This window comes from Vicugna pacos, chromosome 11 (genome assembly GCF_048564905.1).
Source record: "Vicugna pacos chromosome 11, VicPac4, whole genome shotgun sequence".
NCBI classification, from domain to species: domain Eukaryota; kingdom Metazoa; phylum Chordata; class Mammalia; order Artiodactyla; family Camelidae; genus Vicugna; species Vicugna pacos.
This window is the reverse complement of record NC_132997.1, coordinates 75,830,951-75,836,958: the sequence shown is the minus strand read 5'-3', so window position 1 is coordinate 75,836,958 and position 6,008 is coordinate 75,830,951. Positions and strand designations below refer to the sequence as shown.

General features: G+C 39.4%; 1 pseudogene; it reads right to left on the bottom strand.

The window, feature by feature from the left end:
- Nucleotides 1–1,999: 1,999 nt before the first annotated feature.
- LOC140699828 (TBC1 domain family member 7-like) lies at nt 2,000–2,887 on the bottom strand (annotated as a pseudogene).
- Nucleotides 2,888–6,008: the final 3,121 nt, after the last annotated feature.

Sequence of the window (6,008 nt, the reverse complement as noted above, 5' to 3'; positions counted from 1 at the left end):
ATCAATTTTTTTTATCTTTTCAGAGGACCAGCTCTTAGTTTCGTTGATCTTTTCTATATTTTTTTAGTCTCTATTTCATTTATTTCTGCTTTGATCTTTATGATTTTTTTCCTTCTACTAAGTTTGGGTTTTGTTTGTTCTTTGTTTTCTAGTTCCTTTAAGTGCAAGGTTAGTTTGTTTATTTGAGATTTTTTCTTCTTTCCTGGGGTAGCCTTGTATCACTGTGAACGTCCCTCTTAGAACTGCTTTTGCTATATCCAATAGATTTTGGATTGTTGTGTTTTTGTTTTCATTTGTCTCTAGATATATATATTTTTAATTTCTCCTTTGTTTCTTTAGTGGTCCATTGGTCGTTTAGTAGCATACTGCTTATCCTCCACATGTTTGTGTTTCTTGTAGTTTTTTCTTGTAATTGATGTCTAGTCTCATAATGTTGTTGTTGGAAAAGATGTCTGATATAATTTCAGTGTTCTTAAATTTACTGAGACTTGTTTTGTGGCTGAGCACATGATCTATCATGGAGAAAGTTCCATGAGCACTTGAAAAGAATGTGTATTCTGCTGCTTTTGGATGGAATGTTCTATATTTATCTGTTAAGTCCATTTGGTCTAAGTTATTTAAGGCCAAAGTGCCCTTACTGTTTTTCTGTCTGGATGATCTGTCCACTGAAGTAAGTGGGGTGTTAAAATTTCCTACTATTACTATGTTAATGTCATTTTCTCCCTTCATGTTTGTTAATATTTACTTTATTTATTTAGGTGCTCCTATGTTGGTTGCATATATATTTACAATTGCTGTATCTTCTTGTTGGATTTGTTCCGTGATCATTATGTAGTGTCGTTGTTACAATCTTTGTTTTGATATAAGTATTTTGTCTGATTTAAATATTACTACTTCAGTTTTCTTTTTATTTCCATTTGCATGCAATACCCTTTTCCATTTCATTAGTTTCAGTCTGTGTGTGTCTTTGGATCTGAAGTGAGTCTCTTGTTTAGCATAAATATGAGTCTTGTTTTTGTATCCATTCAGCCAATCTTGTCTTTTGATTGGTGCATTTAGTCTATTTACATTTAAAGAAATTATTGACAGGTATGTACTTATTGCCATTTTGTTTATTGTTTTCTGGTTTTTTTTGTAGTTTTTTGTTTGTTCTTTTCCTCTCTTCTCCTGTGATTTGATATCTTAAGTGTTTTGTTTGGATTCCTTTCTCTTTTTGATGTATATCTATTATAGTTTTTTGGTTTGTGGTTACCATGAGTTCAATACATACTTTATATTTATATTTATATTTATATTTATATTTATATTTATATTTAGTTAATGATCTCTCAAGTTTGAATGCATTCTAACAACCCTGCATTTTTACTTCCCTTTCCCCATTCCCATTTAATGCTTTTGGCCTATATTATATATCTTTTTTGTGTGTGTGTATTCCTTAACTTCTTATAGTGAGCAAAGATTATTTTACTACTTTTGTCTTTTAACCTTCCTGCTAGCTTTATAAGTGGTTTGACCTACGACCTTTACTGTATGTTTGCTTTACCACTGAGATTTTTCCTTTCATAATTTTCATATCTAGTTGTGGTCTTTTATTTTTTGCTTCTTTTCTTTTAACATTTCTTGTAAAGGTTTAGTGGTGCTGAACTCTTTTAGCTTTGCTAAAAGTAAAACTCTGTCTCTTCTTCAAATCTTAATGATAGCCTTGCTAGGTAGAGTATTCTTAGTTGTAGGTTTTTATGTTTCATTTTCATTGAATATTTCATGCTACTCCCTCCTGGCCTGCAGAGTTTCTGCTGAAAAGTCAGCTCATGGGAGTTCCCTTGTATGTTACTAGTTGCTTTTCTCTTGCTGCTTTCCTCCCCGCCAAGTATCTTAAATAGAAAAAACAATTACACTTTGAGTACCAAAGCAAGAACCCTATTATCAATTTAGTAGATCAAATCTTAAGAACAAAATGCCCCGGGCAGGCCTGGCAGACTGTCCACGATGTCGGGAATATTCAGGCTGAGTGGACTGGGGTCCTACAGTGTTTCTGCTGTAGGTCAGTGGCCTAGCTCATGATCACATCTGAGCTGTCCTGGGAAATGTTTTCCAGAAACTTTGTTATCTTCTTTCACTGTTCAGTGCCATTACTTTTATTTTAAAGATTAATAGAATTTCCACAGCTACAAAAACTAGTATCTTACAGGATCCACTTGCAGCTTTATCCCAAACCTTCTGTAAACTGGATTCAGGCAAGCATCTGGTGAAACACCTCTTGAGCCAGAGATCATAAGGAAGCTTGGACACTGCAGAACACATCTTAGGTTGACTTAGCAGTCTGCTATATTCTAGATTCAAGTAGTGTTCAAAAGCTTTTGGCATCTGGGGTAGAGAATCCCAGTACTTGTTATTTAACTGGTTCATAAAGCATTGGGTAATCTAGTAACAGTCCACACTGTCTTCCACCATCTCTTCCATGGCTTTAGCAATGGTGAGAAATACTTCATCTTCTGGCCTCAGTGGAAAGTAGGGACTTCAAGGCAACTTCCCAGACTCCAGCTGATACATGTAGAGATAGACTTCAACCTGAGGTGTGGCATCACTGATAAAGTGAATGACTTCCAGGGCGTGAGGGACATAAGAGTATTATTGCTTTTTGTGATACGTCATCACCTGGGTATGCGACCTATGGTGTGGAGGCAAAATTCCTAAATAAAATCACCTTCCAGACCAATGCACTGTACGTGGGTGGGGGTGGGAACCTCTAATTAAAAGTACAAAGTTTCTTGATATCCAGATGGTTATCTGTTAGGAGAATTTCTAATGATTTCTTTTCTTCAACTCCATGACACCCCACTTTTTCATAATATCCTGAGCGAAAGTTTCTCTGGGAGTCCTCAGTCATGCTTCATTCATGGAAAGAGACAGAACAGAAAGTGAAAAAAAGTGAGCCTTTAGTGGTGGAAACCACACCCAGGTTGAGACTAAGTGGTCCAGAGAGACAGTGGAAACCAGGCCTGGCACTCTGACTGGCTGGTGGGCAGGCAGGCAATGACAGTGCTACCCAGGGCTAGGGGACAAGAATGCCACCTGATGGCATTCTTGTCCTCTGAGGCAGGCCTGATGGAGGGAGATGGTGGGATATCTGTGTGTGGGGACACGGCAGCCCACAGCTGCCACTGGCTGTGACTTCTTGCTGCTTTTTTAAGACTCTCTATTTTTAATTTTTGCCTTTTTAATTATAATGTGTTTCACTGTGAACCTCTTTGGATTCATCTTACTTCCTGGACCTGGATGTTTGTTTCCTTCTCCTGGTTACAGAAGTTTTCAGCTATTATTTCTTCAAATAAACTTTCTGCCCCTTTCTGTCTTCTTTTTCTGGTATCCCGTTTTGCTTGATGTTGTCCCCAAAATCTCTTAAAATAAGCTCATTTTAAAAATTATTTTTTTCTTTTTTCTGTTTGGTTTGAGTGATTTCCACTTCTCTGTCTTCAGTTAACTGATCTGTTCCTCTGTATCATCCAGTCTACTGTTGATTCCTTCTAATGTATTTTTAATTTCAGTTATTGTATTCTGCAGCTCTATTTGGGTCTTCTTTCTATTTTCTAACTCTTTGTTAAAATTCTTGCTATGCTTATCCATTCTTTTCCTGAGTTCAGTCAGCATCTTTATGATCATTACCTTGAACTCTTTATTGGGTAGATTGTTTGTCTCTGCTTCGTTTAGTTCTTCTGAGATTTTTGTCTTTTGGAAGATATTCCTCTGTCTCCTCATTTTGCCTAGTTCTCTGTGTTTATTTCTAGTTGTTAGGTGGTGGTTATGTTTCCCGACCTTGGAGAAGTGGCCTTATGTAGGATATGTTCTTTGAGCTATACTAGGTATGCCTCCTATGTGGGCTAGGTGGGTCTTTCTGTTGTGGGGCCAAGTATTATGGGCATGCTGGTAGGTGAGGCTGGCCCCTGACCTGGTTGGCTGCTGGCCTTGCCTAGTGTGGTGGCTGCTGGCCTGCTCGTAGGCAAGGCTGTGTCCTGGAATGGCTGGCTATGTGACCCAGGGGGTCCTGGAGCTGGTGCTTGCCCACTAGTGGGCAGGGCGGGGTCTTAGGGTGGCTGGTTGTGCAGCCTAGGGCATCTTGGGGCTGGTGCTGGGCTGCTGGTGAGTGGGACCAGGTCCTGGAATGACTGACTGTATGACCTGGGGATTCTGGGGATGGTGCTGTCCTTCTAATGGGCAGGGTTGGGTCCCAGTGTGGCTGGGTCTGTGGCCTGGGGGACCCAGAACTAGTGCTGACCTGCTGGTGGGTGGGGCCAAGTCCAAGCAAGGCTGGCTGTGTGACCTGGGGGGTCCTGGGTGGGTGCTGGCCTGCTGATGGGCAGATAAGCCCCCTGTCACTAATAGTCTAGAGGGAGAACCCCAAATGGTTCTTCCCAGCACGAGTGTCCTTGTGGTAGAACAAGCTCCCCAAAATGGCTTCCACCAGTTTCTGTATTGTCAGGGGAAGTCCCAGTTACTTCCTGCCCCTCTGGGAAGCTCTCCAAGATCAGCAGTTGGCTGTGCCCCATGCTTCTTTCAAAGTACTGCTTCTGCCCTGGGACTCAGAGCATATGAGATTTTGTGTACACTGTTTAAGAGCAGACTCTGTTTCTTATTGCCCTTCAGCTGTCTTGTACGCAGGCCCCACTGGCCTTCAAAGCCAGACATTCTGAGGCTTGTCTTCCTAGTGCAGGGCTTCCAGGCTGGGGAGCTTAATGTGGGACTTGGACCCCTTACTTCTTGGTGGAGAACCTCTGCAGTTATGAGTATTCTCCCATTTGTGGTTTGTCTACCCAGGGTTGTGGGTTTTGACTATACTGTGTTTCTGCTCCTCCTACCTATCTCATTGTGGTTCCTTCTTTATATCTTTAGTTGTGGAAAATCTTTTCTGCTAGTCTTCAAGTCAGTCTCATAGGTAGTTGCTTTGTAAATAGTTGTAATTCTTTTGTGCTTGGTTTGAATCCCCAAGCTACTTCTTCCTAGGTATTGACTTCCAGCAAGTTACTTAATCTCCCCAATCCTCAATTATTGTAAAGATTAAATGAGATAATGCGTTAGAATATTTTGCAAGTGCCTCGTACTTGGTAAGTGTTCAAGAAGGTTGCTTGTTTTATGTGTTACTATTTGTCTGCATGAGTGGGTAGATGGATTTCTTACCTGAGATGATTAAGTGGCTTATAGTGATACCAATTTTATTTTCATATTGAATCTTCCTCTGGCGAGAACAGTTTTTGCCTGTTTGTCTGCCTGCATGGTATTGTGTGCTTACTCTTCCTCTGTAATTGTATGACTTTGTTTTGATTCCATTATGTCTTGTACATAGTGAATACTAGGTAGATATTTTATAACTTTAACTTTTTTTGTTATCACAGAATGAGTATTATATTACTTGTATTTTGATAATTTGGTTAAAGCTCAGGTGTGCCATGCCTAATTTTTTCTTCATAAAGTTCATGCTTTTCCACCACCTGGATGTTCAGACTTCTGAGCAACTGGAGGTTGTTTCTGTAGCTGGTGCTGGCTGTTGCTGAGTTTGAAATTTCTGCTTCACCTATCATTAGTCTCACAAAGATGCATAGACATATCTTTGTGGATAATTTTCACAATGTTTTTGATGGATCTATTCTATATTTTATAATTGTTTATTCACCATCAGTATCCATGTTTTAAATATTAAATAAATAGATAAATTTAGCCAAGAGGAACAGTGCAGAGCTAGTTCCTCTTGGTAAAATAATGGAGCTCAGGTGCTATTTGTTGTCCTCTTAAATAATGCTTCTCAGACTTTAAATATGAATTTTAATCACTTGGGGAACTTGTTAAAATGTAGATTGTAATTTGGTAGGTTTGGAGTAGAGCCTGAGATTCTGCATTTTTAACTGCTTCCAGGTTATGCTAATGCTGCTGGATCTGTGAACCACACTTTGAATAGCAAGGCCTTAAAGCAGAAGTATGATCTACCCAGATATTCAATGAGCTTTAAAACACGTTTT